This window comes from Miscanthus floridulus, chromosome 4 (genome assembly GCF_019320115.1).
Source record: "Miscanthus floridulus cultivar M001 chromosome 4, ASM1932011v1, whole genome shotgun sequence".
Lineage (NCBI taxonomy): Eukaryota > Viridiplantae > Streptophyta > Magnoliopsida > Poales > Poaceae > Miscanthus > Miscanthus floridulus.
This window is the reverse complement of record NC_089583.1, coordinates 4,223,422-4,236,153: the sequence shown is the minus strand read 5'-3', so window position 1 is coordinate 4,236,153 and position 12,732 is coordinate 4,223,422. Positions and strand designations below refer to the sequence as shown.

Genomic DNA, 12,732 nt, shown 5'->3' with positions numbered 1-12,732 from the left:
CGAGGTGGAGAAGGATGTGGCATGTCATCATGCCCTTGCTCGGTACGAGGTGGAGAAGTCTCTAGCGTGTGGTGGTCATGGTCATGGGCCAGTGAGTATACCTCCCTGTCCTCGACGGGTCGCGCCAGAGGATGAACTTCAGTCGGAGTTGGCAAAGACTCGGTCAATACAATGTCCCGTCTGTGCCAGAGGATGAACTGGTTCATGACGTCTCTGAGTAACACGATTCCCTTAGGAGTAGGGTGTTCTATCTTCCAAGTCATGAACTCGGGCTTCACGGTATGCACCTCGACCCGAGTAGGGATGACCTGTGTATCTGGCAGGTCAAAAGTGTTAGCAGAGGTAACATAAAGCCATAGCATTAGCCAAATTTACAAGGTACTAAGGCTTTATCCGTACCTCGTCGTTCGGATCAAAATCCTTGTCCAACTCGTCCTTCGTTGGCCTCTGTCTGGGTTCTTGTGGGAAAGGATCCTCGGGACTTACATATCCCCCTGATGAGGTGTCGTCATCATCATCCCCTTCTTCGCCTTGGGCATCCTCTCTGCCTTCTCTTCCCTGGGCTCCCCCACTGGATCATCATCATCGACAAGGTCCTCCTGAGTAAGCATCACTTCTAGACCCTTTTCTAACTCGTTATCGAACTGCTCTTGAGTAAGCTAGTCATCTATTTCTTGCTCTCCATGGGATGGCTACTCATCATTCACGGGGCATCGGGATGCACTCTTTGATGTTCGCGACATTTCATGCCTTGTTCTAAGAGATGCAAGAAAAAAAGTAGTATAAGTAGTAGTAGTACTAGTGGTAGAAGTAGTAGTACTAGTAGTACAAGTAGTAGTACTAGTAGTAGTAGTAGTAGTAGTAGTAGTAGTAGTAGTAGTAGTAGTAGTAGTAGTAGTAGTACTTGTAGTAGTACTAGTAGTAGTAGTAGTACTTGTAGTAGTAGTAGTCAAACAAAGAGAAAGCAGGACTAGCCCACTGCATAGCCACTTTTAAGTCATGAGCGTTGTAAAACTCAAATTTCTACCTTAATACAGTGATATGCAACGAGAGAAAAAAAAGTCATGATAAGATCGGATCAGACACATACAGCTAGCATAATAACATTTAAAAAGAACTCCAAAGACACGAGGTGATGAAATAGTGTGGATAGGTGCATCAGCAGTCACTAATTGCAGATCAACCCTAAAGACAGAGGCGAGGTTTTACATGTGACAAGCCAACACCAAATTGAACTGGACTCGCTAGCTAGGGTAATCAGATTCCGCTTGGGAGCACACAAGGGCCCAACAAATTTTGCAATCGGTCGATACAAACTTTGCTATCAAATGGATACAACTTAGAACTATTTGAAGAATAAGACATCATCTTCTGTTTTAACCTAACAGAGTAGCTCCAGTTGGAGAATTGTAGCATCAGCTTCTTCTGTGTTCATATCTAAGAATAGTACTTTGGTTCAAGTGTCAAGTGTAAACAAGTGTAAACACAACTATACTGACTTATAAAGTTATCTACAGTTATCAAGTGTCAAGTCTCATCAGCACAGAAACGCTTGACGAGTACCAAGTGTAAACACAGCTATACTGACTTATACAGTTATCTACAGTGTACAGTCTCATCATCACAGAACCACGGATCGAAGTCATTCGATGGAGATCCAGCTAGCAACGGTACTCCTATTTATCATTATTTCAGTGTTAACACTTGCACATATGTGTTTATAATCTTTTTTAATCCTTCTTATTACCAAAGTCATTGCCACTTTGTCAAAGAGCTAAACTTTTGTCTAGATTAAATCAGACTTTTGCCATTTTCCAATTGGCTTTCATGCAGTGTTAACACACACAACACCAACAACCTCTTAAGGAATCCCAAGCTACTTGATGTACCTTCATAGTGCAGGAGCTTGTCTAAGCTGCCATTGGGCATGTACTGGAGCATGAGTGCTTTGAAGTCCAGGTTGGAGCAAGTGCTTAGTATTCTTATCAGGTTGCGGTGTCGAGCCATGCGAAGCACATGGCACTCAGCTCCAAAGCTTCTAATGGCTGGTTCTAGTCGCATGTTTAGAACTTTTATTCCAACAACCAAACCGTTGCTCAGTTGGCATTTGAAAACTTTTGCAAGACTTCCCATTCCCAGGAGGTTGTTATTGCTAAAGTTATTAGTGGCAGAAATTAGCTCATGGTAGGTAACTAATGTTTGTCTTACAGCATTGCCTGGATCAGTGACACTAGCTTTCCTTCTAATCATTAGGTGGACACAAAGAACAATGGAGACAAATGCAGCAGTGACAACTGGAAGAAGGATAACTAGAAGGTGTCTTTTATTTGAGTGAGAGTCCTCAAGACAAGGAGAAAATCCAAGATGGGGAGATCCACATAGCCTAGCATTTCCAATCAAAGATATTGATGTGATGTTTGAAAAAATACCTCCCTCTGGTATCTTCCCTTCTAGCTTATTGAAGGAGAGGTTCAAGGATGTCAAGGCCGTGAAATTGGCAAGGAACATGGGAATGGTACCAGAGATATTATTAAGGGAGAGATCCAAATATGCTAAGCTTGTAAGCTTTTGAAATGAATATGGGAATGGTACCAGAGATATTATTGAGGGAGATATTATCAAATGAGTTATGTGATAGATTTAGGAAGTTGAGCATCATAATTTGTCCAAACGATTCTGGTATGGTTCCATGCAGATAGTTGCAAGAGAGGTCAAAGAAAGACAACTGTTTTAGCCCACCAACATCACTTGGAAGTGGACCAACAAAGAAATTTTTAGAAAGATCTAAAGAAATAAGTTTGTCCAGGTGGAAGAAGCTTGCTGGTATAGCCGAGTTTAAGTGGTTACTAGATAAGCTTATTTGTTCTAGCACACTAAGGTTGCCAATGCTGTCGGGTATAGAGCCAAAGAATTTGTTTCCTGGAAGATACAACTGTTGTAAGCTCCTCAGCATGTCAATATTTGTCGGTATAGGGCCAGACAAGTCATTGTTATCGACGCTAAGTAAGATGAGGTCTTGCATCATTGTGATAGAATTTGGGATATCTCCTGTGAATAGGTTGTTAAAAAGATTTAATGTTTCAAGATGGCTTAAGTTTGACAGTGTTGATGGAAGCCTACCTGTTAACTTGTTATAACCTACACTAAACCAAAGTAACTCTATTGATAGGTTCCCTATAAGATCTGGGAGCCCCCTATGAAAGAATTAAAGCTCAGGTCAAGGACCTGGAGATTCTTACAATTAGAAAGGGAAGACAAGAAGTTAAGATTCCCATCTAAATTATTTGATCCAAGAGCAAGCCTCTCAAGAGCTGGGATGTTATTCCCAAGTGTTGGTGGTACTGAGCCAGAGAAATTATTGTTGTGCATAAATAGTGTAGATAATTCCGAAAAATTCCAAATAAAAGATGGAATCCGACCTGTTAGCTGATTGGTTCCCATATCTAGTACAGTAAGATGGGTGAGATTGCTAAGAACAGCTGGGATAGAACCAAAGAGGTTATTTACTACCAAGGAAAGACTGGTGAGATGTGGTAGTTGAGCCAACCATATTGGAACGGCGTCCACAAAATAATTGTCTGTCAAAGTGAGAATTTCTAAGTTTTTGCATGCTGCAAGTCCTGGTGGAATCGGACCCACAAAGTTGTCCTGTTCGAGAACCAAGATCTTCAGTAGAGGAAGGCTAAAACTTTGATTGGTAGGAATGGCACCCGCAAAGTTGTTGTGTGCAAGATAAAGCCACTGCATCATTGACATGTTGTAGATGGTTGGGGGCACTATACCGGATAGGTTATTGTACCCCAGGTACAAGAATTCCAACTTGGGCAAGGAACCTAGGTTATGTGGTATAGGACCTGATAAGCTGTTGTTCATCAAGCTGATCTGCTTTATGGATTGCGTATTATTGAATAGGCTTGGTGGTATGTGGCCAATTAGGTCATTCTTGGCAAGAGCAAACCTCTCAAGGCTGTGCATATTCTGCAGTAGTCCTGGCGGGATATCCCCAGACATGCTATTGGAACTGAGGATAAGATCCTCAAGCCTCGTTAGGTTTCCTATGGCAGTTGGAAGAGGGCCTGTGAGGCCATTTAAAGAAAGATGCAGAACCTTAAGCCGATGTAGCATGCCAAGTTCAGCAGGGATGGAGCTAGCGAGGCTGGTGTTTGTGAGGTTGAGGAAGGAAAGGAACAAAAGATTACCGAGGTCTGGGCTGAGCTCCCCTTGTAGGGGAACATCCGGTAGGGATAGAGCCATGACGCGCTGCCGGTGGCGGCGGCTGCACGAGACTCCAAGCCATCGACACAACGACACGTTTGTTGCCCAGCTCCTAATTCTGGCTATAGTATTAGAGTGTCTCCCAGATTTCCTAAAACACACGCCTAATTTAGGATTTTTAGTAAAATTAATAAATATACATCTCCAGTGGCTCCTAATACTGGCTCCTAATCTTTTAGGACTTGGAAAAACCGAGGCCATTGCGCGCAAAGTTAGGCGCGATTGCGCGACTGCGGATCCTGCTCCGTGCCTCCGCCCACCTCTCGCCTCTCCCCACGGACTAAGCCAACATAAGCTAATGTTGAGTGATCAATGATGAAGTGTAGTCTCTTTTGTGATCAGACTATATACATTCACTAATCTTTGGACACAAAAAAAATGGTGATGTCAATAGCATCACCTCACAATCTCTCAACAATTCCAGCATAGCATAGCACCATAAGCCTGTTTCATTTCTGTGTTGGCACAGATGCTAACCATATGAACATTAACTAACCACCAAAGTGACTGACATTACCACATCAAACCAGATGAAAAGAATGGAACAAATAGTATTAGACCACTACTACGAAGCACTGCCAAGTAAGCAAGGATTGAAAAAAATGAAGAAACCAATTTATCAAACAGAAGGACAAGCCTCTATGAAGACACGTGTAGAAGGCGTCGGCGGTGGGGGCGAGGATACTCACGTGGAGAAGGCGTCGGCGGTGGGCCAGAAGGTCCTCCTCTGGGCGGCAGCGGCACGATGAGGGCGGGGAGATCGCCGGCGCCCTCGGTCCCACCGGATTACCGGAGACGGTGTTGACGACGCTCCGGATCTGGGCTAGCGGAGAGGGAGAGGGAGGGGGCCAGCCGCCGGAGACGTGTCGGGAGCCTGCGGTCCTCGCCTCCTCGGTGCGGCGGGAACCCTAGCCTCCTCGCTCCGAATCTGGGCGAGCGGAGAGGGAGAGGGAGGAGGCCGGCCGCCAGAGACGCGTCGGGAGCCTGCGGTCCTCGCCTCCTCGGTGCGGCGGGAACCCTAGCCTCCTCGGTCCTCGCCTCCTGTGCCTGCGGTCCTCCCCTTCCTTCCTCGGTTCCTTTGTGCCGCGGGAACCCTAGCCGCCGAGGAATTGGGCAGCCTAACTGCGTCCACAGGAGATTTTGTCCAACACTTAATGGGTCGCCACAGCGACGGTCACTGATATACCTCATAGCACTGTAGGGGCGGCTGAGGTTATAAGCTGCCCCTACAGATAAATTGTAGGGGTGGCTGAGGTTATAAGCCGCCCCTACAGAGAAACTAGAATTTTTTTTTCAAAAATCTAAATCAAAATGAATTTTTGAAATGTAAATAATAAATAAACAGTACAAAATTTTATAATTATTTTTTTATATATATATTTACATATACAATAACTAAGACAACTACAACAGTTTAAAATTGAAAAATTGAACCTTTAAAAATGCGAAAAATTTTAAATTTTAAAAAATTAAAATCAAAACTACTAAAATAATTTTGAGACACCAAATGATCTCAAATGAAAATCAAAGTTGAACATCAGAGTTGTAGAGGTCATGAAGATCTACAACTTTTATTTTGGTCATCTTGTCATTTGACAAAATTTGAACCTTTCAAATTTGAAATTTGAAAAAATAACAAGTTTGAACCAAAATTTGAGACCCAAAATGATTTCAACATAAAAAGTGATGAATACCAAAGTTGTTCAACTCATTAATATCTACAACTTTTATTTTGGTCAACTTGTCATTTGACAAAATTTGAACCTTTCAAATTTGAAATTTGAAAAAATGACAATTTCGAACCAAAATTTGAGACCCAAAATGATTTCAACATAAAAAGTGATGAATACTAAAGTTGTTCAACCCATTAATATGTACAACTTTTATTTTAGTCATCTTGTCATTTGACAAAATTCGAACCTTTCAAATTTGAAAAACGATAAGTTCGAACCAAAATTTGAGACCCAAATTGATTTCAACATAAAAAGTGATGAATACCAAAGTTGTTCAACTCATGAATATCTACAACTTTTATTTTGGTCATTTTTTCATTTGACAAATTCTTAGCACACATTGTTCATTAATCTTACACATGTCTCATATAGTTTATAAAACCTTATGAGAGATGTGTCACATTTGTGAACAATGTCATTACCACTTTATCAAATGAAGAAATGACCAATACAAAAGTTGTAGATCTTGATGAGTTATTCAACTTTGGTATTTATCACTTTTTCAGCTGAAATCATTTGGGGTACCAAAATCTTATCTGAAGTTGCATTTTTTTTTAAATTCAAAATTTAAATTGCTCAAACTTTTCATACGTATATATTGACAAAACCAACAAAATAAATTGATAGAGAATAATTTTAGAAAATTTTAGAAAAAAAAATCATCAGATTTGGAGTTAGTATGAGGAAGAAAAACTAGTTACAAAGTTGACCCACAGATTAAAAAAAGAAATCACATTGTTCACTATGATCATGTAAGGATCATCTAGAACAGTGTGATTTCTCTTTTTAATCTGTGAGTAAACTTTGTAACTAGTTGTTCTCCCTCATACTAACTCCAAATGTGATGGTTTCTTTTCCTAAAAATTTCTAAAATCATGCTTCAGCATTTAAGTTTGATCAAACTTGGATGTGACAATGCTTTACACATTTTAAAATTTGAAATTTGACAAGTTCAAACTAAATTTTCAAACCCTAAATGATTTCAGATGTAAAGTGATGAATACAAAAGTTGTTCAACTCATCAAGATCTACAACTTTTATTTTGGTTATCTTGTCATTTGACAAAATTTGAACCTTTCAAATTTGAAATTTTAAAAAACGACAAGTTCGAACCAAAATTTGAGACCCAAATTGATTGCAACATAAAAAGTGATGAATACCAAAGTTGTTCAACTCATTAATATCTACAACTTTTATTTTAGTCATCTTATCATTTGACAAAATTTGAACCTTTCAAATTTGAAATTTGAAAAAATGACAAGTTCGAACCAAAATTTGGACCCCCAAATCATTTCAACTGAAAAAGTAATGAATACCAAAGTTGAATAACTCATGGAGATCTACAACTTTTATTTTGGTAATTTCATAATTTGCTAAATTCTTTGTACTCATTGTTCACACAAACATACATGAATGTAGTCTCACACATATACATGAATGTAGTCTCACACACATACATAAATGTAGTCTCACACACACATACATGAATGTAGTCTTACAAACACTGACACACTTACATAAACTAGCTATCCCACCGTGACAACTTTCCCCTTGACACCTTTTCATTCCCATGGCAATACATCTTTGGGCAGGTTCTTTTCCACAACCTCGATCTTCTTACAAAAGTCTGTGAATAGCGGCATCTCATCACACTTATTGTAAGCTTCAACATCGTCCACACCATCAACTCCGATGATATGTTGTTTTCCAAAGGCCACCACGTGCTTTGTCTTCTTCTTTGGGGGGAGGTTACTTTGCGGGTCGGGCATATAGAAGACTTGCGCGACTCGTTCAGCGAGCACCCAAGGGTCATCCTGGTAGCCTACATTCTAGAGGTCGACGACTCTCTGTCCGATCTCATTTAATTGATGTTGCTTGATCTAGCGGCATCGAAACAGGGCCACCTTTATATCCCTTCCATAGTCAAGTTTCCATATGTCTTCAATTATGCCAAAGTACAGCACCTTTTGCCCCACTCTGTCGAGAGCCTCTATTTAGACGCCGCTGCTCTGATTCACAGATTTCCTGTCCTTTGTGTCGGTATAGTATGTGTACCCATTGATGTCATAAGCATTCCAAGACATCACCTGTTTCGATGGCCTGGCCGCCAACTGACTGATGGTAATAGAATCTATGGTTTCTCTAGGCTGTATGTTCTTGTCCTTCAACCATGGTGTTAGGTGTTGCATGTTGTTTCATGACCCAATCATCTGAACGGCCATTCCTCTCGGCCATAATGATAGCCATGTGTTCATCAATGTACGGTTGCATCACTGCCATACTCTGCAAGACACTGTAATGCGCCCGACTCACCTCTCTGTAATCATTGTCGAGGAACACTTTCCTACCACTTGTGCCCTTCCCAGCTAGCCTTCCCTTGTGACAAGAATCGAGATTACCAATCCCTCTCTGTACTTTTAGCCACTCTTGGCAGCACTCGATGACTTCTTCGGAATTGTAACCCTCTATCATGGAGCCCTCTAGGTGTGTTCGGTTATGCACGTATCGGCTTAGAACCGACATGAACCGCTCGTAGGACCACATTTCATGCAAGAAGCTAGGGCCCAGTGCCTCAATTTGATGAACCAGGTGAATCATGAGATGTACCATTATATAAAAAAAGCGGGAGGTAAACACATCTCTAGCTAGTTCTGGGTCTCCACCATGAATTCATGTAGGTCACTCAGCTCTTGCCTGCGAATCATCTTATGTGAGATCTTCGAAAAGAAGTAGCACATGCGGGTGATGGCCATCTTTAGGAACTCTAGCTTTATAGCCCTGATTGCAATTGGTAGGAACACTGTCAGCATCACATGACAATCATGAGCCTTGCAGTATGTTAATGATAGGTCCTTCATCGACACTAGCTTCTTCGGGGTCGCCGAAAACCCAGTCGGCACTCTGACCCCCCTAAGGAAATTGCATATAGCTCTCCTCTCCTCTAGGGTTAGGTTGAAGCTAGCCGCGGGAAGACTATACTTGCCATTATCTTGCTGTACCGGCCAAAGCTCCCACATCACATTCAGCTGCACCATGTCTTTCCATGATCTAAGACCATCCTTTGACTTGCCTGTGTCCATCGAGGTAGCCATGAGACTCTCAAAGACATTCTTCTACACGTGCATCGCATCAATGGCATGGGGGACCTCTAAGTCTGGCCAATAAGGCTGGTACTGAATGAAGATCGATTGTTTCTTGAATGGTACGCCTTTGATGGGAGGTGTGTTTCTATCTCTAATCGTTCCATTCAGATTCTTCTTTTCATAGACGATGTGTATGTTTTGGACCATTCTGAACACATGTTCTCCATTACGACGTCTCTCTAGAGGGGGTTCATCCTACAGGATGTTGCCATAGTATCTTAGGTACAATTTGCTGTGGTACTTGTGACTTGTCTTTAAGAAGCACCGGTTCCTTATGTAAACTATCTTCCTGGATCCATCTAGGAACACCCATTTAGTACCATCCAAATAGACTAAGCATCCAGTCTTGCCTTTGAACTGTCCAGACAGGGCAAACAGCGTGGGGTAATCATTGGTAGTAACAAATATTATTGCTTTGCATATAAAGTCCTCCCGCCAGAACGCATCGTACATCGGCTCCCCATACCTCCATAGCCTCTCCATTTCTTGCATCAGAGGCTCCAAGAACACGTCTATATCAATGCCTGGTTGTTTGGGGCTGGAGATAAGAATGGTGAGGAGAAGGTACTTCCTCTTCTAACACAAATACGTTGGGAGGTTGTACATGGTCAAGATGACTGGCCATGTGCTGTGGTCGGTCATCCTCTCATTGAAGGGATTCATTCCATCGGTGCTCAAGCCGAACCGTACATTCTGTGGGTCATCACTGAATTCTGCTTTGTACTTGGCATCAAATGATTGCCACTAGCTACAATCGGCCGGGTGTGCGATCGTATCATCATCCACCTTACGCTCATCATCCCACCTTGTCATCAGTGCGGCTTCCTTAGGGTTTAGGAACATACGTCTCAAGCGGTCGGTCACTGGCAAGAAACACATAACCAGGGCAGGAATTCTTCTCTTATTTGCATCATTGCCTAATGGAGTTTCCTCTAGGGCTGAGATTCTTGCACCACCTTCTTCCCACCCTTCTTCCTCTTTCCTGTGGAGGCTTCCACCCCACTTTGAAGGTCATTATTCTTGTACCGACTAGCCCCACACCTAGGACATGTATCTAAAGTCTCGAACGATGTGCCACATCGAAAAAGGATACAGTGGTTGGGGCATGCATGGATTTTTTCAACCCCCAATGTGAGTGGACTTATAACCTTCTTCGCTTGGTATGTGTTGGCGGGAACTATGTTCGGCTATGGGAGCAACCGTGACATGAGGCACAACAGATCATTGAAACTGTAGTCCGACCAGCCGTACTTAGCCTTCAGGATGAGTAGCTCAAGCACAAAACATAGCAGTGTGAAGTATGTCGGACAGCCCTTCTCAGCATCATACACAGTCTTCTTCGATTCTTTTGTCACCCTCTCAAGATTTTCTAGACCTCTCTTGCTCTTTTCTAATATTTCTGGTCCAAAGGCCCCAAGCATTTCATCCAAGTTGTCACCGTCATCTGCATCCCCCTCACGTGCTTCGCCATCATTGCTGACACCACCAGCATCATCACCACCTTGTTCATTGCCAAAGCCACCACCTTGTTCATTGCCATAGTCACGATCCATTTGTTGCTCAAGATCGTCTGTGAATCGGGACAAGTATGCTTGGGTTTCAGCTTCATCAGCTAGATCATCGTCGCTGTCATCAACAACCACTGTTTCACCGTGATGAATCCACACTATATAGTCTGGAACAAATCCTCTCCTAATCAGATGTTCTTTGATGGTACTCACATCACGAAATGCAATAAGGTTCTTGCAATCTTTGCAGGGACAAATAATCATGTCACTATTCTCTTTCAACATCGCTGCATGCTTCTCTGCGGCTTTGATGAATTTGTCCACCTCATCATGAAAAAGAGCGTCGTGTCTTAACGAACCATACATCCAAGAGTTCCTGTAGTCCATCTTATAGAAACAAAACAACCAAAAAAAGAATATTACTCGAAAATAATTGTATATACCTGAGACACGCACCATGGTAGTAGAGGATAGTTAATTAATTGACTATTAATGCATAAATATTTCAAAATATAAATTAATAGGTTCAAATAAACAATTTCAAAGAAAACAATTAGCAACATTTAATATTTCATCCACTACCTTTCATGCAAACTCCATTCCAATTTCATAGTAGAGGATAATTAATTAATGGCCTATTTATCCATAACTAATTATAAACAAACATTATAGAAAGGAATCAAAATAAATATTAAATGATAATTGGTAGCCATGGTAGAGGATATTTTACACATTAGCAACAATTAAAATCTTACACATTCACCTACATGCAAACCCTAGTCACATAAAGAAAAAATTGAAAAAGAATAAAAAAACAAAATCCTAGATCTAGATCTAGATATAGGGTTTCATGACACATGCATCAAACTTCACTAATACTACACTAAAATCAACAAAGATGTACTAACAAAGGGTGCAATCTTACTTCCCTACCTAATTACCCTAGTATAGTGAAAATTAGAGTCCAATTTCACTCATAACTAGCTCGAGCTCCATGGAAGAACGAGAAAACCAAAAATCAAATTACTCATTAACCATCGAATTAAACTTCAAATAAAGAGTTGTAGAAGCATTTCCTTACCTTTTAGAGCCTCTTCATCAAAGGATTTGAGATCAAAACCTCCTCCCTTAGTAGAGCAATTTTTAGGAGGAGCCAAAGGCCTCCCAACCTTTTTTTGGTAGAAGAGTATGTCTCGAGGTGGAAGAAGGGGTGGCTGCTATTTATTCATGAGCCGTCAGTAGGGGCGGCTAGTGATCCAGCCGCCCCTATAGTAGAACAGCAGGGGCGGCTGGTGGCAGCCGCCCCTACAAAATGGTCACTGCAGGGGCGGCTGGTGATTGAGCCGCCCCTACAGATCAGCCCCAACTATAGGGGTGGCTCAGGTTACCAGCCGCCCCTATAGTGCCATCTGTAGGGGCGGCTGGGCTGCTGGGGCCCGAGGACGCCCACTGTAGGGGCGCCCCCAACCCCAGCCGTCCCTACAGTAAAAATGCCCCCATTCCTACTGTACGAATCTAGCGTAGTGTGAATAATGCCAGCATGTGGTCCGGTGCGCCCCAGCCACATCCATTGGACCAATGCTGCCGGTCCCATGTGACCCGGAGGGCTCCTTACTAGCTAGAGTTTCGTACCCATCGGACGAGGCAGTTGCCTGGCAGTCTGGTGCTCTCTCTCTCAGTTGGATCCCTACGTTGAGGCACTTGTAGCTCGAGTTTTCAACCCCGTATTTCAAATGTGCCAACTCTTTTGTTAATAAATTTGTGGAAGTAAGTTAGCATTTTCATAAACATTTTTCAAAGGTTTTTTTTGTGTCCTCACTATGTCTAATGCATATGCAATGAATTGATCGGCTATCTATCTAAAACTCGATCACACACTCTAGTGCGTCTTGACCAGCAAAGCAAAGAGCCATATCTTCTTTTCCAAATGTTGAGCTCCATACCACATCTGGTCTCCTTCATCACCTCCATGAACTGCCATCCTGCTCAACCTTGGTGTGACATAACTTATCTCCATCACAAGTTCACAATGCTTAGAGTAGAGGTTAGTCCACTAGTTGTCTCAATTACCAA

At 42.1% G+C, this 12,732-nt stretch overlaps 1 pseudogene; it reads right to left on the bottom strand.

Moving 5' to 3' along the window:
• The window catches only part of LOC136547927 (putative receptor-like protein kinase At3g47110), a 216,491-nt pseudogene extending 212,015 nt beyond the window's left edge, over positions 1–4,476 (bottom strand).
• Between the last annotated feature and the right edge of the window lie 8,256 nt (positions 4,477–12,732).